We start from the raw sequence: 24,019 nt of genomic DNA on the forward strand, positions 1-24,019 counted from the left end.
AGCACCTCCCACAAACGGCCATCATGTTAACTGGCTCAGTGACCTGCACATGAAGGAAGATGCACACAGCTGAGCATCACAGCTACTTGGGGACCGTGACCTTCTGCCAAGCCCCGAGTTACTTCATTGCTGGGGATGCTTCCTACATCTGCAGGTGCTGCCGAAACTTGGCCTCTGAGATGGAGTCTACAGAAACACGCAGTGTCCTAGGTTTGTGTCTTCTTGATTTCAAAGCTTTGGGCATGACACATATGGGAATCTTCTGGAATGGCTGGAGACTTGTGTATGAGAGAGATGGTGGGGCCAGCTGGCACTTTGCTCTGGAGATAACAGGAAGTTTTTGCAGTTATCAAACAAGGGAGTGACCCTACGCGATCTAATAGCTGGAGTAGGCAGCCCCACTCGCCTGTTTTCAAATGTCCTTGAATTGTCGATTTCATTTGAAATAGACCTGAGTTACCATTTGAGATCAATAACCTCAGATATGCAGATGACACCACCCTTATGGTAGAAAGTGAAGAAGAACTAAAGAGCTTCTTGGTGAAAGTGAAAGTGGAGAGTGAAAAAGTTGGCTTAAAGCTCATCACTTCATGGCAAATAGATGGGGAAACAGTGGAAACAGTGAGAGACTTTATTTTGGGTGGGCTCCATAATCACTGCAGATGGTGACTGCAGCCATGAAATTAAAAGACGCTTACTCCTTAGAAGGAAAGTTATGACCAACCTAGACAGTATATTAAAAGGCAGACATTACTTTGTCAACAAAGGTCCATCTAGTCAAGGCTGTGGTTTTTCCAGTAGTCATGTATGAATGCGAGAGTTGGACTATAAAAAAAGCTGAAAAAAAAAAAAAAAAAAGCTGAGTGCTGAAAAATTGATGCTTTTGAACTGTGTTGTTGGAGAAGACTCTTGATTGTCCCTTGGACTGCAAGGAGATCCAACCAGTCCATCCTAAAGGAGATCAGTACTGGGTGTTCATTGGAAGGACTGATGTTGAAGCTGAAACTCCAAAACTTTGGCCACCTGATGCAAAGAACTGACTCATTTGTAAAGACCCTGATGCTGGGATAGATTGAGGGCAGGAGGAGAAGAGGATGACAGAGGATGAGATGGTTGGATGGCATCACCTACTCAATGACATGAATTTGGATAAACTCTGGGAGTTGGTGATGGACAGGGAGGCCTGGTGTGCTGCAGTCCATGGGGTTGCAAAGAGTCGGACACGACTGAGTGACTGAATTGAACTGAACTGAACCATTTGAGAACTGCATCCTATACCAGTTGTCTTGAGAAGAATGGTTTGAGAGGAGAGAACTAGAGGCAGGAAAGCCAGCTTAGGATTTATAGTAGTGCGGTCAGAGACAAGATCCCGCACTAGGGAAGCGGCCATCAGGCTGGACTTCAAAATGTCAGGGAGTTGGAAATGATGGGGCTTGCCAACCAATGGAGAATGCAATATTAAAGGAAAAAAGGAGGTGTGGAGTCTGCTGCCCCCAGGTTTTGGGCTTGAGTGGTAGGGAAGACAGCAAGGCCATTCATTGAGGAGAATTCATCCATTCATACTTCTTCCTCCCTGTTCATTTGTTCTCTCCACACTCAACCCTCTTTGTCCACCCATCTGTAGTCACCCATTCACCCATTCTTCCATCCCCTTACGTTAAACCATTCATCCATCCACCCACCCATCTACTCACCGTCCCCAAATCCTTATTGAATGCTTCTGCTTAATGCACTCAATGGAGGTTCAGAGATGGAGGTTCAAAGACAGGAGCTGAACGTTGGACCATTGAGTTTGAGACGTCAGTGAGACCTCAGGATGGATGTAGTGTCCAGTGGACCATTAGGTGCTGGGTTAGGAACTCAGACAGAGGTAATTCCACAGACAGCTGTTGAGACCACATGATTTGTGGCTTAAAAAAGCTGTAAATGAAGCTGACAACCTCCCATAGGTGATGGATACCAGACAGTGAGTGAACACAGAGCCCAACCACTGACTCTACTGCCAGGGAAGATGGCTTTGTGTCTGGTCCAGGCTGGAGAGAGTTCAACTCCATCCTGGGACCCTCAGCCGAATGCCAGCCACCAAGGACCGTCCTCCACCACCACCCCCCTTTGGATTTCCTAGGCTTTGTTGGGCCCGGGTCACTGCGTTAATGTTATTTAAATCTAGGGTTTGAATGGAACGTTATTAAATGCCTCCTCAACCACACGAGGCTTGTGACGGGCCGTCATGAATGGGGGATTAGGCAGATAAATTGCTATTCTGACTCCAGCACTATCACCAGGTTTGCTGAGGACAATAATTATGTAGCTTCCAGTGTTTGGAAATATTGCCTAAATCTCCTCCCCACATGTTGTTTGTGATGGAAAACAATTAGACAAAAGGTCCTTTTGGTAAGCTGCCTCAGATGCAGATCGGCTTGATGAATGGGCTTTCTCCTGGACCCCGAGCATTTGTTAGAAGTAAATTGTATGTCATTTCAAATCCAAAAGGTCTGCCTCCCCATGTTTATTGGGATAAATTAAATCTTCTAAGGAGGGTAAACAGAAGGCCCTGATAATTATTTGCTTCTGTATAATTTGAGCTGAAAAGGATGCTGCCAAGAGGAGGGGTTGGGGGAGTAACACCCTGCATTGTGCCCACCACAGAGAGGGTACAATGGGGAAATTTAATTTGATACTGATCTACACGCACGGCACGGTGTCGGGGTGGGCAGCCCCACTCACTCACCAGGGCTGTTTTTCAAATGCTGCCTTTGAGTTGCAAATTGCAACCAAAATCATCTTGATTTGCTATTTGAGAATTAACCTTTGTAATTTTAAGGAGCTTCCTTGCAAGAGTGGATGATGCTCCTCTGATCAGACAGGCCTCCAGTCCTCATGAGACTAGAGTAGGACCTTCTTCTGGGCGAGACTCAGCACAGACCTGAAGGCTACCAGGCATATTGATAGGAATTCAGCAATTCATCCATCCATCCGTGTGCCTACATATTGATCCATTCATGCATATGTTTTCTTCCCATTCATCTGTCCTCCCCACATTCAACCATCTTTGTCTACCCACCCGTTGTCACCCATTCACCCATTCTTCTATTCCCCTACATTAAACCATCCATCCATCCACCCACCAATTTATTCACCATTCCAAAAATCCTTATTGAGTGCTTACGTTCAATGCTGGCTACCAAAATACTACCAACACAACTTGCCAAAAGACAAAGCAATGTTTCTTGATGGCCGTGGTAAAGGCGGCCCCACCTCTACAGAGCTCTACAGAGTGAGGAAGGCAAGGCCAGAATTTATTGATAATTGGAAGCGTGGGAGGTATGGGAAGGCTGGATTAGGATTAGACAAGGATTGTGGTCTGGTGGTCTAGGAATGGCAGAAACAGCAAGGCAAGGATTTTCTAGGTAAGGGATTCAAAGAAACCTCAGGACACACACTCAGGGTGCATCAGCTGGCGCTTCCCAAGAAAGAACTGTGTGTCTTTGGGGAAGTTCCTCTGATAAGTAATCAAGCCATTTTCCTAGACAAGGGGCTTCCAGGTAAACAAAATGATGCTGATGAAGCTGAGGGACGCATAGTCTTGGCCATGCAGAGATGTGTGGTTTTGAGTCTCTGTGTCCAGGCTGAGTTCAGGGCAAATGGGCTTCATTTTCTCTTCTAGGAGGAAGTGACCGGAGGGGAGCCTGGCCAAAGGGTGGCCCTGGAGGCATTTTTGAGTCCAGCCAAGGTGCTCAGTGGGGTGGGAGCACCCTGTGGGGAGTCAGTCCCTCTGCTGGGTCTTCGTGCTTCTGTCCCACATTTCTGCAAACACAAGACTGTAATGTAAGATAGGCTTGGCAACTTCTCTTGAGTTGAGGTGCAGGAGGAGGGTTACCAACCAAGGGAGGCGAGAGCAGGGTGGGAAGGAGAGAGCTGACGGCAGTCCTCTGGCGCATGCCCAGCACCGGGCCGGGGAGCAGCTCCTGGCCTTGATGGCCTCCTGGCGCCCGCCCCAGGGTATCATCTGCCATGTGAGGGTCTAGATTCAGGTTTCACTGGTTGAGCCTGCGATAACATCTGACTCCCAGGCCACTCCCAGGCCAGTGACCTCTTAGGCTCCCTGGTGCCTCGCAGTCTGCAGGGAGCGCTTCCTCCGCTCCTGGACGGACAAGCCTCCTTTGCTGATCTTCAGGGACTCGGAGTTAGCCAGCTTCCAGGCCCCTCCCTGAGCCGACTGCCTCCCTCACAGGCAGTCCTGTAGTGTCCTGCCCTGGGGCTCTGCCTGCTTCAGCTTTGAAGGAAAATTCCATCCAGCCATTGCTACTGCCCGAACACCTAACCAAGCCCTTGGCTCGAGCCTTCAAGAACAGACCTATAAAATCCCAGATGTTACTGTTTCAGCTTCTATCAGCAATCTTAATCATGGCTGATTGGAACTAATAGGCATCAGCTAGTGTTTATTAGCAGATGCAGACAACAAAGACGCTTCTCGTGTACAGAGTGGTAGGAAAACCGCTACATGAGCTGATTCACTCCTGACTTGGTGGGAAGTGTCCCCATTTAACAGCAGAGGTAGAAGATGCACGTGGTGAAGTCATTTTCCCAAAGACAAGCTCCTGGAAGTGAGGACTTTGTGACTCCCTCCCCGCACCCAACTGAGAGGCAGTGGAGTGGGAACAGGGTTGCTTGCGACAGACCTGGGTTTGACTCCAGGCCCTGCCTATGGCTCTCGGTGTGTCCAGAGCAGTCTCCTTCTTCCCTGAACTGCAGCATCGCATGGATTCTTCTGTGAGTCAGAGTCAGCCAACTGTCATACTTAGAACACATGTGTCAGAAACGTAATACACAGAAGGGGTCTCTCTCTTTTAAAGAGGGAGCACGTTGCATCCACGGACCTAGTACCTCTCCCTCCTCCCCTCCACTGCATCCTGGCTCGGTCCCCCAAGCTGGCCAGCTGCTTCCCCCTGGTTCTTATCTTCCTCTTGCTGGGCCTGGCTGTGACCTGAGCACATCCTGCCTTCTGGAACACCGTCCACTCAAGGTTGGACATGACCGCCCTTCCTAGGCCATCCATTCCATCTGTTCCCTGGAAGGCCACTGCCCCACCCCAATCCTATAGGGATGTCCCTGTCCTTGATGGGGTAACTGTTCTTGGTGGGATCTCCTGGCCCCTCCCTCACTCGCTTGTCCCACCCCAGAGGTTCTCAAAGTGTGGTCCCTGGACCAGCAGCATCAGGCTTACCTGAGAGCCGTTTAGAAACCAGACCCAGAAAATCAGAAAGTCTGGGAGCTGGGTCCAGCAGTGTGCTTTGAGTCACCTTCTAGACGCCTCTGGAGCCTTGGTCTATTCTCTCCAGGATCATTCCAAGAGATTTTCTAACCTTTTGTGAACAAATAAGTCGAAGTCTCTGTTTCTAGCCTATCTCTCCTCGGTGCCTGATGATTCTATGAAAGCTTGATGTGTCTCGGGATAATGAATGAGATTCATAGAAAGAGCTAGAAGAAGCCCCAAGACAGGTTAATTGGAACAACCCTTTCACTTTAACAAGCAGAACCCTGGGCTTCGGAAGGGTAATGGGGCCCACAAGTTTCAGCTTCTAATCCAGAGAGGCCTTTCTTTTTGAGTAGATAGATCCTTCCTCAAAATTACCTGTGGGCTTGGGGGTGTGGGTGCTCATTTCATGGGTACAGGGGCCTGAAGCAGGGCTCCAGGAAACCTCCTTTACTGGAGCCTCTGCAAACCTGCACCTTCTCTTCCCTCTCAGGCGGAGAGCTGCTCCTAGGCTGAGGGACGCTCATTGATTTCCATTAGAAGACACAGTCTTAAGGACTGTGGATCACTGTTCCTCAATATATCCCTGCGCTAATAAGGTTCTGATTAGATACTAATTAGTCTCATCGTAATGAACCTGTTAAACATCTCCAGGCTATCCTGTGCTCTGTACACCTGGTCCAACAGGCTCCCTCAAAAGGCACAAGCAGTTGGGAGTCAAAGCTTGCCTGGGCTTCCATGGGAAAGCTGCTTTACTGGCCGGCCTGTGCCGCTATCAGCCCGGCCATGGGATTAGGCACGGGTCAGAGCCGGGGTCGCGGGAGGAAGATCAAATGTCAGCACTGGGGCCACGGGTGGGTCCTCGACACAAGTGAGGTTATCTTCGTAAGTGGCTCGCCTTCCAGGCCAAGCCTGGATTCAGATTCAAGGGAGTGGAAGTATCCAAGGGGAGGCAGGGCCAGGGGACTGGAGGCTGGGATCTGGGCCAGCAAGGTGACTCCCCCATCTCCGCATCTCCACCTCTCCGAGAGGCCACTCCCCCAAGCCAGAGGCATTCCCCCAGTTTCACAGCTGCCGAAGACAGGCTCCTCCAACAAGCCCAGTGTCACCATAGCTGCTGTTCATGAGGTTTGCCTGTCTCAGGGTCTGTGCTTCTCACCTTATCAGCTTTCTTATTTCCTTGGAAAGCCAAGGCGGGGAACCCTGTATTTTTCAACTGAGGTGAAATTCACTTGATATAAAATGAGTCATTTTAAAGTGAACAGTCCAGTGGCATCTGGTACAAACATCCCCAAATAAAACCCTGGACCCATTTAAGCCGTTTTCCCCATCTGCTCTTCTTCCTGCACATGGTAACCATGAATCTACTTTCTGTCCCTATAGAATTAGTTATTCTGAGTATCTCATACAAATGGAATCACATAATATGTGACCTTTTTGACTGACCTCTTTTACTTAGCACATTTTCAAGTTCATCCACGTTGTAGCATGTATCAGTATTTTGTTCCTTTTTATGGCTGAATAATATTCCATTGCAGGGATGGACCACAGTTTGTTTACTCATTTATCCATTGGTGGACATTCGGATTGTTTCACCTTCAGAAGTACTCATTTTACCACCATTTCATAGAAAAGGATCAAGGTTGGATGTTTTTCCCAGGTCGCCTCAGCTGACTGACAGAGGTGGGCATTAAATTCAGGTTTTAAAATCTCCACTTCTAAGTTTTGCAGCCACGACTTCTCAGTAGGTCAGAGCAGCTGATCTTGGACTGAAAGATGGTGGACTGGTGTTCTCTGGCCCTCCTCTCCTGTGGCTCTTTGAGGAGGGGTTTCATGGCCAGTCTGTGTTTTTTATACTATGTTTTAGGCAGAAAAATGAGAATTCTTAAAGAAGATTAATCTGTAATTCAACATGATTTATCATGCTATTCCCTTTTTAAAAAGTCATAAGTTACATGCAAATCACCAATTTTAAGTGTATAATCTGATAAACTCTGACACAAGTGAACAGTTGTACAACCACCCCCCCACAATTAAGATAGGAAGCATCTGCAGTCTCCCTGTACCTTTTTTCAAAAAAAATTTTATTGGAATATAGTTGCTTTACAATGTTGTATTCGTTTCTGCTGTACAGCAAAGTGCGTCAGTAAAGTACAGCTCTACGTATACATATATTCCTTCTTTTTTGTATTTCCTTCCCATTTAAGCCACCACAGATCACTGAGTATAACACACTAGTTATCTGTTTTATACATGGTAGTATATGTGTGTCAATCCCAGCCTCCCAATTCATCCCACCCTTCTCTTCCCACCCTTGGTGTCCAAACATTTATTTTCCACATCTGTGTCTCTGAGACGTGAATGGTCCCCATATCTTTTTACAGCAGCCTCCTCCACCCTAGATCCTGGCTTCTTCTACTCAGCACAGTTGAAATTCACCCATGTTGCTGCTCTTGGTAGTCTATCCCTTTACTGTCGAGTGGTATTTGGTTATTTGGATATGCCCGCAATTTGGTTATCCATTCCCCAGTGGATGGACACTTAGGTAATTTCCAGTTTGGAGCTCTTATGAATGAAGCAGTTATGAACATTCATGTACAAGTCTTTGTCTGGACCCAGGAGTAGACTTGCTGGGTGGCACAGGAAGTATATTGCCATATTTATGCCTGGGAGGTGGCTTTCTGAAGCTGGCTTGCTCTGGGACCCATGAGGGTCCTGCCCAAGGATGCTAAGATGAGGTCCTGAGCCTGATGGTCCTGGGATGGGGGAGGCCTAGCATCACCCACAGTGTGAGTGTTCCCTCCCTGGGGAGGATCTGATGGGGCTCAGAGGGCAGCCCTCAGGCCTCTCCAACGAAACAAGGCAGGTTGGAACTGGGGATAAGGTTTGCATTTTAAAAGCTCTCAATATTCCAAGCTGATGACTCAGAGCCTGACTTATTGACTCACTGCACACCAAGGATGCAGTGATGCTTTTCAAGAGCCTTCCTCAAAGTGCTTCCCCACAGACGCCCTTGGATCCCTGCTGGTGGCAAATGGATAAGATGGGGCTCCTGCTAGATTGAGGATTTCTGGGTGCTGAGGCTAGGCCCCTTCTCACGGCCTGGCTGGAAGGCAGTTAAGCTCTTCCCAATCAATAGGCCTGTAATCTCCCTGCTGTTAGAATTTTACTAGGCAGGGCAGTTATGGTATCTCCACAGTGTTGGGAGTGGAAAAGGAAAATGAGCTAGGGAAATGCAGGCAAATGTCTGTATATTTTGAAACAGAGCTCTTCTCTTCCAGGCCTTTTCTGGGGGAGTCATTTGCATGCCCATCTGATAACAGGGGCCTGAGCTGCCCCAGCAGATAAAACCCATCTGGGACGTTTGAATGAAAAATAAACATTTGCTTCCTTTAGGCTCCTAGAAGGTTATTTGCATAAAAACCTGCAGTGTTTCCAAGGCCTCGTAGGTGGGGTGGGAAGTGCAGAGGTGGAAACAGGAGTTTGCATGAGCCTGGGGAAACAGAACTAAGTGTTTCAGGTTAAGCCTTATTGCTTCCTTATTATTTGCAAAGATCTGGAATCCAGAGACGTTCAGGCTGAGGCCCCGATCCTTGCTCTGGCTTCACTTCCAATTTCCCACTTGACCTCGTAGGACCTCAGTTTCCTCTTCTGTAAAGTGAGTGAATGGGGCCAGATCTCAGTTTCAGCTGTCTGCATTTACCGAGAATATATCATTTGCAGAGCACTTTTTAGGAGATTAAGATACAACAGGGTAGATAAGGCCCTCGCTTTCGGAGGTCCCCATCCAGTAGGGCAGCAGGCAGCCCAGTGGGCACCAACTCGGCCTGTGTCAGTGCTGTTTAGGAAGACAGACAAACCTCGTTCTGGGGAGACAGGACAACACAGGATGGGGTAGGTGGGGGGAGGGGGCTTCCAGGGCAGGTAGTGCTATTCTTCCAGTTCTGACCCTCAGATCTGACTCTCCTGCCTGTCCGCACGGGCTCCCTCACCTTGAGATGATCTGGGGTTACTTTTAGATGACAGTCTGACTTTCTCGGACATTGACAGAGTCCTTTCAGAGATGCGATTGTCAAGTTCTGAATGACATCAAGTCAAATTATGGCTGCCCTCTCCTCTCTCTGCCAACTCTCCCTAGGAAGCCCCTGGGAAGAAGTGTGTCCTAGAAGACACACCCAGCAGTGGAATTAATGTCACGCCAGCCTCAAGTTTGGAGTCTATGGAACCACAACTCTGATCAGGTGAAAAATAGGATGTAATTCTAGAGGGAAATACATGAGTTCATTACCAATTTTTTTTTTTTCAATGCAAAAGAAGAAGTCTAAAAGTAAAGAAAATAATGGGACATTGTGAAAGGAATACCAGCCAACACCCTCCCAGCCAAGAGGCAGCACCAGGCAGCAGGCAGCTCCCTGGGCAGGATCAGGAGGGAGGACTCAGCCTGGCTTTGTGGCTACAGGCAAGGTCTCTGGGACTCTGTTTTTCCCAGCTGTACAATGAGGAGATTAGACCAGGCTGGCTATAGGTGTCTTTGACACCTGACCTTGGGACTGGGTCAACCAATAGGAGATGTTCCTCCATGTAGCTGATTTGGGAAAGCCCAGCTCAGAGAAGTCCAGGGATGTGCTCTGGCCCAACCAGCTGCAATCAGATGATGGACCGGAGCCCTGTGAAAGTGGAGGCTATTTCTAGCTGCTGAACTGGTTTTTGTCCTTTTGGAAGGATCTTTTTACATAGAGACCCTCAAAAAAAGGGCAGTTTGGTGTATACCACTGCACAAGTGTTCTGGTGCATACACCCAGGCACTCCTCAGAATGCCTGCTGTGGACAAGCCCTGTAAAACAACTGATTGCAGCCTAGATCCTCAGTATCACTGGCTTTATCAAAGAAACAAAAGCTTTGCAGTCCCGAACCATCCTCCCTAATCTGGTCTCCTTCGCCTTTAAGAATTTTATTGTGACTGACTACACTCTTTGGATGCAATTAATTAAATCAATGACCCTCTCGTAAATTTAAAAAATACATCTCCCATGTCTCTAAATCTCCGAATCCCAGCTGGGAAACTGGAAGGCGTGAAATACACAGTCATCATGTCATAGCCACAGAAGCGCTATTCTGGAGCTGTGGTTCTGTGATGAATGTCCCCGAGACACACACCCACAATTTGGTTAAGCCCCAAGGGGCGTCTGGAGAACCCAGGAAGGAGGGGGGAGCTTCCGGGGAGAGACTGGGCTGCCTTGGGGTGTGCTGTGGGGATCCCTGTAGACTAGAGGGTCAGACAACAATGTAGGGTCAGACAACAAGGCCAGGGTTTTCCAGAAACTTCATAATGTAGTTGTCTCCAACCATGGATTTGAAAAGAAATCCCAGAAATTCCACGAGGGCAGCTAGGAGGCCACATGGGCTGTGTCCTGCCCGTTTCTCTTAGTGGGGAGAGGCAAAAGGAACAGAGAGCGATTGCATGCCTTCTCCTGCCAGGGGGATAGACTGCTCAGACCCGGCATTGCAAACTGCTGTCTATAAATGCCTCTTTATTGAGGACCTACAAAGTACCAGGCACTGAACTAAGTATTTGATTGCCACGTAAAGGGTGGGTCTGGTCCTGTGCTTAGTGATGGGCAGCCTAGAGAGATTGCAGACACACAAGTGGGCAGGGGAAAGTGGCCACAGGACAGGTGCCACTGGAAGGCACCCATGGGAAACCTGCCTGCAGGGATGCAGGCCTCTGGGGCATGCTGAAGCCATGAAGGGTGACTTGGGGTTTCCCAGGTGAAAGGTAAGGATGGAGGGATGGGTTGGAAGAGGGAAGTGTGTTCTCTGCAAGGGCATGGAGGTGGGAGAGAGTAGAGTTTGAGGAATAGGAAATTGTTCAGTGTGACCCAGGCTTGGGGGTGCTGGTGTGGGGTGGTGTGGGCAAGGTGCGGTCTCGGTGACCCTAGAACCTGGTGGAAGTGACCCTGGGTGGAGGGGGAGGGGCCCGATGGGGCAGTGGGCTAGGGCAGTCAGTAAGTACAGTTCCGAGCATTTGGGGAATTCAGTTTATTACTCATTTTGACACAGTGTTGAGGTGGAGACTTTTCTGTCCCCTTTTGTTTCAGTAGATTCTATTCATTTTTCTTCCTTTTCGTTTTGTTTTGGTTTGGTTTTGGTTGGTATTGTTCCCAATCCACCGAGCATTATATTTCAGAAAATACTGTTTCCTGAACTCCTTGAATTTTCATCACAGCGATTATTTTATTTGGGACGAATCAGGGAAAGCCCCATTTCCCGTGTGCAGGTTAGCCCTCGGGGCCTCCCCCTTCTGATCTCCGTCCCAGAAAGGGAGGCTGAGCAGACTGCCTCGAGAAGGACCACGGGCTTGGGTGGAGCACTATGCTGTATCACCTCTCTCAGTGCCAGCCCCATCACATCTCCTGGGCTCCCGATGGGATTGCAGGGACTGGCTGGAGCATCTCACTGGTTCCCACCGAACCTTGCAAAGTGGGTGTTGTTTTCTAGATCTCACCGATGAGGAAACCAGGGGCTCTGAGAGACCCTATGACTGCCCAAGTGAAAATGTGGAACCGTGGCATCTACAGAGTGGAGAGAGAGTCATGGTGTGACTCCAGCAAGGACCACCTCGACCCCTCCTTCTGATGGAGCTGGTGAGACTCTAGCTCTCGCAGAGAAACAAACATAAACTCTGCATGTTCCTGGGTGTAAAAGTGAACCCCTGGTTCGTGGCAAGCTGGAGGCTCAGAGCAGAAAATGCAGGGTCTGAGCAGGAGGGTGAGCTCTTTTCTTTTTGTTTGGCTACCCAAGTGCCCCAACCTTCCCAGATCCACCTCGGGAAAATGATTGACCCAAATGGTTTATTTAAAACTTTTTTTTTTTCAGCAATGTAAGTTGAAGGCAATTTTGGGCAAAAAGCATGCCTTTTGCTGCGGGCCCATGAGAGATGGGAAAGAAACCCTGCTGCCTCCCCACTGCTCAGCCTCCCCACAAAGCGGCTCTGTCCTTCCCCCCATCCCTGCCCATCCGGTCTCGAGTCTGAATGAGCACCGTTTGAAAACCACTGCTTGAAAATATTCTTGAATCTACATCTATTTTCAGCTTATGCTCAGTTCTTAGCATTAAAATAAACCCTTGCTCCTCATTACACACTGTATGAAGCAGAACCTCCTTTCATTTTGAAAACTGTCTCCTTCAAGCTCCAGGAGGTGCTTTTCCATTTGCAGGGGAAGCCACGTGATTTCTCGGGAGCCGTGTAGATTCTGGAATCTGAACATCTTGGGTTTAATCCCAGCTGGGTGGCACTGGGCTAATAGATGTCTGCTTCCCCTCTGAGCATTATCGCTTTCATGGGTTAACATCCACCTTGCTAGGATTTGGGATATTTAAGTCAGACATCGTATGTGATGTTTTCCTTTTCCTGGAATTCTGAGTTTACAGCCCTGAGTCACTTGTCCACACCCTTCATGACTGTTGACCACCAACCATATCCTGCCTGCTGTCCCACACGGCTAATCTTTCCTCTTTACAACTTGGATTTTGGTAAACACAGAAGAAATGAACGTGCTTTGCTTATTCACGTTGTATGGATCGCATAAAACTGGTCCTTTTCTCGTTCTATATCTTCAAGCTAATCCTGGCCCTGATCTTTCATCCAAGTAAGCAGACACTCATTCAGCTCCATCGTGGGGCCCTGCAGACCCTGCCCGATGGGTCTCCGGTGGGCGGATCCAGGTGCTTTCATCTGAGAGGAGATGCCTGGGCTGGGACTCCCCATCCTGTGGGTTTCTGCTCAGAGCAGTGCCCTCTGACGTCATCCATCAACACCCCTGCGGCCAGCACTTCTCTCTGCTGGCTCCCCCGCCCCCATGTCAGTCCCCAACAGGAAGACTCATGGCCCCCGATGGGTCCTGGACCACTGATGTGAGGCCCCTCGGTTTCCTTTGACTCGGTCGCTGGCACAGCCCCAGGAACGGGAGTCCTTGATGGCACCTGGCCCTTTCTAGTCACCGACAAGGGAAACCTGAGAAACCATTCTCAGAAATGGAACTAAATTGTCAGTGAATCTGTCCCCATCTGGAGAAGAGAGGAAGGTTTGGGGTGGCAACAAAGGCTCCTTTGATATCTGTTAATTAACTACTTTGGACTCGGGGGTCTGGAGAGGCTTTCGTTTGACACACAAAGAATCTGGGGCAAGGAGGATACCCACGTACAGGGTGTCTGCCCTGGAAAGGGCTCCGTGTAGTTACCTGTAGGGCAATTCAATTAAAAATAAAGAAAGGGGAAAATCTATGAGATTAGCTCTGGGAACAATGCCACCGATTGTGGCCAGGTCTGATGATCCTGAGTAAAGCAGATGTTAAATATTTTGATAACTTATATCAGCCCCAATGTGAATCTTCTGTTTTTCTTCATTATCTCTGGACAGGGAAATGGTGAAACCCTCGACAGTCACACGCTTTGGTGATTTATTGAAATAATCATATAGAGAGCTGGGTTGTAAATACCCATAGGAAGGGGCACTGTTTATTAATGGGGACCAGCTGGTGTTGTCTACTTACCTTTATGTCTTCACCTGTCCTTCCTGGAAGGGCCTTCCGTGGCTGCAGAGGTTTCTTGGCTTTTGTGACAGACTCAGGAGAAGGGGGAAGTGTAGAGGGGCCCGGGCAGTATTGATGGAAAGGCCTTAGTGGAGGCTACTGGAGTTTTCTTGGAAGAGGGGAGTAGTTGAGAATTTGCAATATGTGAGCAAAAGTGATGTGAAGGACAAGGGAGAATTTCAGAAGTGTTGCCTGGACCACATGCCCCTTTAGGAGTGTACTTAGGTCTGTGCGAATGAATGAACCCGGGTGGAAATGCCGTCATGTTGAAGGGACTTTGGGTTGCTGGACCACATTAATTTGACCACAGTGTCACTCAGAGACTGGACTACTTGGGACACAGCTTCAATAGGGTGATAGACACTTGTCTGAAAGTGATTTCCTAGACTGAGAGATTTCACTTATTTGTTTTTAATGAAGCAAGTTTAAACCTGGAACATTTTTAATATACTGAAATAGCAGTATTAAAAAATAAAGAAAACTCAATAAAATTTTGCTATTTGAACAGCTTTCCAAATGTCTATTGTATTAAGTCATGTCTGTTGGCTCTGATTCTTTGTGACCCCATGGACTATAGCTCGCCAGACTCCTCTGTCCATGGGATTCACCAGGCAAGAATACTGAAGTGGGTTGCCATTTCGTCCTCGGGGGATCTTCCCAACCCAGGGATTAAACCCACATCTCTTGCATCTCCTGCATTGGCATGCGAGCTCTTTACCACTAGCGCCACCTGGGAAGCCCTTCAACGTCTGTTAAATGGAATAATCACCTCTCCTCTTCCTTCCTTTCCTTTCTCCATCTGAGCGAGATGCCAGCTCTGTGAGGACCCACCCGTCTTGTTCATGGGAGGTTCCAGGGCCATCACTTGGCTCACTGTAGACTTTCAATATGCATTTGTTGAATGAAGGAAGGAATCCATGAAAAGTCAGGTTCTCAGTGGCTGAGGTTCCATGACCATTTATGGTAGAGCAAAGCCATCCCAGGGTCTCTGAACACACACTTGTGAGTAGCTCAGATCTGAAATCTGGCCTTATTGACCAGATTCTCTGTAGACTTCCTACCCTCTCCGGTGCTTGCCACGGTCCTTGACTCTGTCTTTACAAAGCAATAAGACTGCATTTATTATAATGTTGGTCACACTGAGGCAGGTCATAAAATTTGAGTGGTAGATATGGAATCATTTCATTTGAACATTTTTAGCTTCACATTTTTCAAATGGCCATTTGGCTCTGTATAGACACAATGAAAGAATTACGACCTTTGGCCAACTTTACTGAGCAAGGCAATAAAACACAGTTGAAGTATATAGTGCCTTTTGATTTTTTTTGAGGGTGGGGGATGTCATTATAGCTTGAATTATTCTATTTCATCGACAAGAACAGGACCATTCTACAGAGACTGAAAAGTCCTTTGTATCAGCCTCTGAGCCTCTGGGAGGAGAAAGACAGGCTGTCTTGGGAATGTTTATCTATTGATACTTAAATGTCCCTGAAAAAAGGAATTTCACACCTGCTTAGAGTCCTTTAGACTCTCGAAGGGCTTCCCAGGTGGTGCTAGTGGTAAAGAACCCACCCGCCAATGCAGGAGACACAAGAGACATGGGTTTGATCCCTGGGTCAGGAAGATCCCCTGGAGGAGGGCATGGCAACCCACTCCAGTATTCTTGCCTGAAGAATCCCATGGACAGAGGAGCCTGGTGGGCTATGGTCCATGGGGTCATAAACAGTCATACACGCCTGAAGCACTTAGCATGCAGTTTCTCTCAGACTCCATCTTCCCTTTAAAATATGGAAATGGCATTACCCGTTCTGCCTTCTTTATGTCATAATTATGTGAACCAGTTAGGAAAATATATCTTAAAGTACTTTCCAGACTTTGAAGCAGCATGTAAATCTACCTCATGTTCTATTAGCTTAAAGTGACCCTACCTTGGACTCCTGGAGTATATATCATAGATGGCCATATGAAAAGATAAATCTTAATATTTGTTTTAAGAGTCAATAATACAACATTTGTCAGCCACATAATCATTATTTACTTACCAATTGCAGATTACTTTATAAGGATAATGACTTGGGTAATTGCTTTGTCATCACGAGATACCCGCACACTCATAGCCAACCACGTTAATGATAGCTTTTTAATCTCACAATTACGGAGCAGTGTGGAGGCTACCAAAGAGGTTGAGATATAATTGCTAATTGCCAAACAGTGCGTGGGGACTTTATTTATTTCCCATCCTGACAGTTTAACGGCAGGATGCAGAGCAAGTAGTGTAATGTGGGAATGGTTTGCATATGTCTAAGGCGAAGACTCAGCCCCAGACTCTTCACAGTTGTATTGTTTTAGTTTGTGTTTTAATAGGACACTCTCCAACTTGAGGTGCAAACATGTAAAGGAAAGGCTTGCCTTCAACTCTTTCAAGTGATGACCTAAGGTTTCAGGTAGGGTGGCCTGGGTGTTACCTCTAGAATTGGTGCCGGTTTCAACAAGGGTCCTCAGAGAGGTCAGCCTGGAGGTCACACCTCTGATGAAGAGCATTTAGATCAATACAGGAAAGGGGTCATTGGCTCACATTCAACCCACTACGTATCGATTTGGCTCTTTGTAAGGGGAGGACAGAACGGGGGTTGGGATTCTGGCTCCACTATTTCTGAGCCATGTGACCTGGACTCTTCCTCTCTGAGCTTTAATTTCCTCATCTGTAAGACGGAAATGATAAGAGAGAATCTTTATGGGCAGTTGTTGCGAGCACATTAAATAACATGATGCAGGTTGAGTGTTTAGAGCAGCTCCTGGCGTGTTGTCAGGGGGCTGGCCACATTGGTATATTATCCATCTGGGGTGACCTCATGCTGAAGCTTTCCTAGACCTATGACTTATGACTTTGTTTCTTGGAACATCACCCATCACACAGGGAGTTCTTAAATGTCCGACGTGCTGACAAGTGATATTAACCTACCCTATCAGCTTGAAGCATCCTGCCTTGGGGACTGGAACTTGACTCTGAGGATCAGTCACTTGCCTTACGTGGGGGACTTTCCATCTCTGCTTCCCTGAGGCTTGAGTGAGGCTCCCAGAAATACTTTACTTTTTAAGGCTCATGAATCTGATTCAGCTCACAGGATCATTGTGTGAAACCTCAGACTCCCAGCTCGGTCTACACGGACACCAACCTGCCCTTACTCAGAAACCCTCAGTCCACAAGCACGTACTCTTACACTTGAAGTTCCTACCTTCTTCATTCATGGACGTGCCTCTCTATTTGCCAGGGTTTGAGTGAATTCCAGCCTCCCTTGCAGCTGTTCTCTCTCCATGCCATCTTCAGGTTCATGGCCCATCCCCAAACCCACATGGGTCATATTTATAAGTATATTCACCAGCAACTCAGGCAGATTTGCACAAATAAGACTTCGATCTGGATGCTCAGAACTTGATCTTCTTGGCCCCATTCTGTATTTCAGAGTCACAGCCCAAGACACTAGCTTTCTTTGGAGAGGGTCAACATGTTTAAACGTGCCTACTCCAACGCCTTCCAATGTGTTTTCTGTGTGGCCAGACAGGAGTTCTGCCCTTCTGAGAACCAGAAGTCTCCCATAGGAGTGGGGAAGGCAGGCAATTTCAGAATTCTTCCCTTAGAAACAGTCCAGGGAAAATCTCAAGGGAAATTGTGTTACAGAGTTGACATTTACATTCACATTCAGATTTCTAGTTCTCCTAAAACCGTAGTCTTGAGAGGTTTGGATCCAGAGAAAAGAGAGACTTGGATAGAGGAAAAGGTCAGTGCTTGGAAAGGTGAATGACCTGGTTCCAGGGGAAAGCCTTTCTCGGGTGTCAGCTCTGGGTCTATGTGTTTTTGTTGTAAAGTATTTTATGACCCGTTTTCATGACTGTGAATAGAAGCTTATCCATGATTCTGCCCATTCACAGGTCTGGAGAACATGACGTCGAGTTACACAAACAGAAAAAGTGAAAGCGCTAGTCGCGTCCGACTCTTTGCGACATGGACTGTATAGCCCGCCAGACTCCTCTGTCCGTGGGATTTCCCAGGCAAGAATTCTGGAGAGGGTACCCATTCCCTCCTCCAGGGCATCTTCCCCACCTAGGGATTGAAGCTGGGTCTCATGCATTGCAGGCAGATTCTTTACACTCTGAGCCACCAGGGAAGCCCACACAAAGAAGTGGTGTGTTTTAAATGCTTATCGTTTCAGCATAAATCCATGAGGCATGATTGCTCTAGTCTCAACTTTTGGTGACATCAAGGCCAAGTTCAGAGAAGATGCACTAATAAAGCAGAAAAGTCAAAGGGTATAGGTGTACAATTTTAATATCGAGAGAATGAGCAATTTTCTTTTCCTGACGTGAAAAAAAATGAAAGACCTTGTATTCTAGGAAAGAGTCTTGAAATCTCTTTGCTAAGAGATGATCTCTTTCTAACCAAGCTTATTTGCATTGAATCCAGAGGTTCTGTGCCTTAGGGCCTGACCGTCCTCTGGTGTCTTATAGGGAGAAGGGTCTGCTGGCAGCAGCTCCAGACCTGGGTCTGAATTCCTCCACTTCCACTTGACCTTGGGCAAAGTTGCCAATATTCTTAGCCTCAGTCTCCACTTCTGTGAAATGGGCAGAGCAATATAGCTGCCTTGCAGTGACACTGTGGAATTGTGTAAAGGCACGGGGGAGAAGCAGAGGAAATCGTGATCTCTCTCCCATCTTCCTCCTTTCTTTCCTCCCCTATCCTTTCTTTCCTTCCTCCATTTTTTGAAGACCTTTTTCAGGAGGATGGGGTCGGGGGCAGGGGAAAAGTGGAAATTATTTGAAGATCTGGGTAACAGGAAAGCTGGAATATGTTTTCAGACCTCACTGAACAATGTTTCTCAGAGTGGGATCTGGGGACACCCCCATCAGAGGAATCTGAGGGGCTCATGTCACGTGCAGGGTTCTACAAGTCATGACAAACCTGTCCAATCAGTCGCTCCAGGGGTCTGCATGCTAATCAGCATTGTGGGCACTAGACACAGCTCAGGGCCTACAAACAATCATCACCCTTCTCTCTTCTGACCAAATCTGTTTTGTTCAGGGGTCCACTCCTCCTTGACAAAACTCGGGGGCAAATCCTGATTGGTCTGAGTGGATCAGGAAGCCACTTGTCCTGCTGCTGATGACAGGTTTAGCAGAGGGCAGGGGCCCAGTAATGACCAAGGGGATGTGCCAGGACAGAGGCTGGGGGTTCTGGAAAGCTGGCTTTCCTCTCTGGAATCCCCCTCTCTCCCTCCCCTGAATGCTGCTGTGTCTGTGTGATGCCTGGACCTGGGGTCCATCTTGCACCCCAGGGAACAGCCAAAGGCAGAGCTCAAAGTATCCTCACTGATACATCAAGCGGGATGGGGTTTCGGGGGGAGGACATTTTAAAAACTGAGATATAATTCACACAACATAAAATTCACTGCTGGAAAGTATACCATTTAGTGATATTTTTTAGTGTGTTCCCAATGCTGGGCAACCATCACCCCTGATGCCAGAACACTCCTCTCATTGTGCAAACCAACCCACCCCCATGACAGTCTCTCTCAATTCTCCCACTCCCCCGCAACTGGAGATGCGTAAGCAGCTTTCTGTTTGCATGGATTTGCCTGTTCTGGACATTTCCTATAAATGGAATCATTCAGTACATGGTCTTTTGATCTGACCTTTTTTTCCTTAGCATGATGTTTTCAAGGATCACCTGTGTGTTAGCGTGAAGCGTCCAAAGGTCAGTGACATTCATGTTACCACTCAGATGAACCTATTTCTTTCCATGGGTGAATAATATTCCGTCATATAGATATACCACAATTTTTATCCATCTGTACAGACATTATTTCCACTTTTGGCTACCGTGAATACACTGCTATGAACTTTCATGTATATGATTTTGTAAGGACAAACGTCTTCCTATCTCTTGAATATATACATCAGGTGGTTTTTATACCTCCTAAAATATGAGCAGTATGGCAGATGGTCAGAGGTAGACTTTGGAGTTTGACCACCTGGGCTCAGTTCCTGGCTCTAGCAATTACTAGTTTGGGGACATCAGGCTGGTAACAGGATCCTTGATCCTTCTGTCAGATGGTGATGGTAGCTACATTGTCTCTACAGGATCGCAGTGAGGATTAAATGAGTTAATCCATCAGTATGCCTTTGAACTCTACGTAATTAGTACTGTTAGAAAATGTTAGCTATTGTTAATATTTTACCCACATGCCAGAAGGAACTCACTGCAGACTCTCCTGCTCAATTTATTCATATCAAACTGGTCAAAGAAAAAAAAAACTGGTCAGATAAGAGCAGGCATGTGGGGTAGGATAGGGTGGGAGGTGGGAGGGAGGGAGGTTCAAGAGGGAGGGGACATACGTATTCCCATGGCTGATTCATGTTGATGTATGGAAAAAACCAACACAATATTGTAAAGCAATTATCTTCCAATTACAAATAAATAAATTTAAATTTAAAGAAAGAAAAAAAAAAAGAGTGGGCAGTAGCACTGCCTTCTCAACTCTTTTACTTTATTCACTTTGGGCTAATTATTGAAAACTCAAGCTTTTTCTTTCTATATGAAACACAAGCCCGATCTGCTTCACTGCTCTGTGGCTAACATGATGGCCTGGCTTTGGCTCTTCTTCAGGTCATAACCTCTTATCAGAAGGCCCATCTCCCTGGACCCCTTGCTGCGTATATACCTTGATACATCTTCTGAGCTTCTCTTGTTCAAAGGTCAGCGTTTTCAAGTCAGGCTAGTAATGGTGTGGTTCTTCCAGCCCACCCCAATACCAACCAGTGTGAGGACTGATCCGCCCTTAACGCCAGGCCTTAGTCACAGCTTCAAGGGAGAAATATGAGACAAGATATGGCCTTGGGAGAGGGTTGCCGTCCTCCATTTCGAGCTTTCCCGAATGTCATAATTAATGTGTTATAATTAATACCTAGCTCTGCCCGAGCCTGAGCTGAAACGCACATCCTGGTCCCAGGGGGCACATGTATCTTGGCAGAACTGCAGCTCCTGGGCCCGCAGTTCAAGCTTCCTTAGTGTTATAGGCGCCTCCCTGCCAGGCCTGAGCTCTGAGGCAGGTAGAAGATTTGATTTCAGCACACTGGGGTCTGGACCCGAGAGGCCTCCTGTTCCTCCCTGACCTGTGTGAACACCGGGCTCTGGAAGGCGGATGGCGCCCCAACAAGGGGACCCTGGACCTCATTTTCCAGCTCTGAGTCCACATCTGTACGTTTCCACTGGAAGTGTAGGATCCTAGCTAAGGAGACAATGGAGATGCAGAGCCTGCCTCCGTCACTTTCAGCTGTGTGATCTAGGTCAACTTCCTGCACCTCTCGGAGCCTTAACGCCCTCATCCTTAAAAGAGAAGGGACAGCAGCAACTTTGTTGTTACTTTGTTGTTTTGTGGATCAAATAAGACAAAATAAAGTGCTTTGCAGAGTCTCTAGGCCAATTCTCAACAAAGATGAGCTGCCAATGCCGTCACCCTGGGCCTGTGTCCCTGCGTGGGCCACCCTCAGTGAACTCGCATCTTCATCCGTCGGTCTGCTCCTCCTGACTTCCCTCAATAAGCAGCACGGACCCTCCACTCCCGCAGAGAGCTGACGCATGTTCCCAATTCCTCCTTGTCCCTCACACCCTGGGGACCAGACCCGCTCTCCCTTTCACGCCACCCACTCCGTCTGTTCTTCCCGCCTCCTCTGGCTTTCAGCCCCCTGTCCCTCCGGGCTCTGGCCTGAACGCTTACCACCACACACACTGCCCCACTGCCTCCAGGCCCACCTTTCTAAACCACAGCTCTCACTGCCTCCCACGTGCTCGGAGAACTCTGTGGGAACCCCTGCAAACACACTGGGCCTTCCCACCCTGACCCAGACTATGGTCCGGTCTCCTGGTGGCCTCTCCCCCACACACGGAAGGAGCACTGGGCTGCTGCAGGTGCGCTCAGGCCTCCCACATGTGTTCATGCTGCCTGCAGCCGTGCATGCCCCCTCTGCCCAGCCTGGGCTCAGGGACCTTTATTCTGACCCTCTTGTCTGAGAGAAGCAAGTGGCACCCAGGTTTTCAGGCTCCTGTTGCTCTCCTCTGGCTATGAGCACCATGTGTCTCTCTGCTGCCCAAGCATCTCAGCTGAGGTCTGCATTGATGTTTCAGCGTCTGCAAGCCTGATGGGACCAAGTGCAGGCCCCCACCCACTCTCCAGGCTAAGCAACTTGGCCAGAGTCTGTTTGGTTTATTGGGCTCCCACTTACAAGTCATTATAAAAATAAAAAGATGTTCTGCTACTGACAAAACAGTTCCAGAATCCACAGTGAGTGGTCACTCAAGAGCCAGGAATGAGTCTTCTGCCAGGAGGTGTTTTAATAGGCAGGAACATAAGTGAAACTTAATTTCTCAGCATCACATATGAGGGTCTTTTCTGTGATCAGGAGAGGGCCCTTTGGTCCACAAGATGGAGGAGGAGAGAATGGACATGGCTTTGGTGACGGAGGGGCAGCCTCAGCCCGAAGGTGGTCAGTGCCCAGTAGGGGGCAAAAGGGCATTGAAGGGCACAGCCAAGTCTGGGAAAATCCTGATAAGTATCTGACCTCGGTCAGGGTCAGCAGCCCCAAGCTTATGCTCAAACCCATCAGGCCTCACGTTGCCAGCGCTGATCAGCTCGAGTTCTAGTTCACTGGTAAAAACAACGATGGGTCTGCTCGACTCTTGCCCAGGCTGTGGAATCCAATGCTCATTACAACCGGTTTTTGCTTCCAGGCCTGGAACGAAAACGCCAAGCTGCCAAGGGCTTCCTACAAATTCCATGGTGTTTTGTTTAAGGAGGAGAAACTCATCCAGCTCTTTCTATGGGCTCTCCTTGCTCCGTCAACCACACAATAAATTAGACGGGTCAAGCGTTGTAGATTTAATCTCACTGTGAACTGAAAACATAGTAGCTCTCCTGGCCATTGGAGAGTCCGCGAGCACCCGGTGACCCCCCGGTGAACCGGAGGGGCTGGGGCGGCCGGCAGGTGCACGGGAGGGACTCAATGTGACATTCAGCGCAGTTCTTTGTGCCTTTCTGAGAACTGCTGGGGAGCGCTTGGAACTGAATCCTCTAGGGCTTTCCCTCGCTGTCTCACAATTACCTGTGCCTGGCAGAAAAAAAAAAAAAGGGGGGGAGAAATTGAGAGAGAGAGGAGGGCAGCGGGAGGAGGGAGAAAGGGGCTGATTCTCGCAGAGATGAGGAGGTTCCAAACGAGAGGTTGACTTTGGCCGAGGAGCCAACGGGGTGGTCAACGCGATAGAAACAGCATTTGGTGGAAACAGATTGCTCTCCGCTCGCGGGCGACACAGAGAGCCCCGCGTGGTCCTATGGGTTGGGGAGCGGGAGGGGAGAGAGGCTGAGAGTCCAGGAAGCCAGGTGGCACCGGCTGAGTGGGCAGAGGCTGGACAAGCCATGTTGGGACCTGCTGCAGGGCAACTGCTCTCAGGACAGATTCCCTGTGACGATTTGGAGCACCCAGCATGGGGGAGCAAGCACCCTGAGTTGTCTCTTCTGTGTGTTAAGGCTCAGGGGACAGGGGCGGGGTGCTGATGGCTCCCCTCCTCGCTCTGCACAGCCTCTTGCCGGTGACCCTTGCACGGTGCCCACCTTGGGCACAAGTGTCCGCAGCGGGGCTGGCATTTGGAAAGGTCGCTGGAGATCTCAGAGCACAGTAATGAATTGACCACCCCCACCCCCACACTGGGTTTCGATTCTACTCAGACAAGTCTCCTTTTCCGTGGGAAGGGGAGAGGGTGGCAGGCGAGGTCTGTTTGCATCACAGCAAAGCCCAGGGTGCCAGGGGCTCCAGGCCCGAGGCTGCAAGGACTCTCAGGGGTGCAGTGGGGGCTTAGGGTCTGCAGGAGTCAAGAGCAAAAGAGAGAGACTGACTGACTGCCTTACAGGTACCCTTGAGGGAGACCTGACCCCCTCCTTCCACACCTGCCTGGGACTCAGCATCCACGCAGATGCGTGAGTGCTGACGCCCAGGTGCCCACCACGCTGGAAATTCCACCATGGGTGGGAGTTGAACAGGTGCAGAGAGAAGAGCACGGAGCCACACATCTTACCCACCTGGCATCTTCAACCAGGTGATATTTCAAAGTCAGTCCCCAGGACTA

The 24,019-nt window shown here is 48.5% G+C and overlaps 1 long non-coding RNA gene across 1 annotated transcript; it reads right to left on the reverse strand.

The window, feature by feature from the left end:
- Nucleotides 1-3,278: 3,278 nt before the first annotated feature.
- Nucleotides 3,279-4,662, reverse strand: LOC147344487 (uncharacterized). Its single transcript, XR_015155866.1, has 2 exons — nucleotides 3,885-4,662; nucleotides 3,279-3,807 (listed from the first exon to the last, which is right to left on the reverse strand). It is a non-coding gene; the product is annotated as an uncharacterized LOC147344487 (long non-coding RNA).
- Nucleotides 4,663-24,019: the final 19,357 nt, after the last annotated feature.

The sequence above is a fragment of the Bos grunniens genome, chromosome 26 (genome assembly GCF_055505025.1).
Source record: "Bos grunniens cultivar Pamir isolate PY7600 chromosome 26, Bosgru_T2T1.0, whole genome shotgun sequence".
Classification (NCBI taxonomy): Eukaryota; Metazoa; Chordata; class Mammalia; order Artiodactyla; family Bovidae; genus Bos; species Bos grunniens.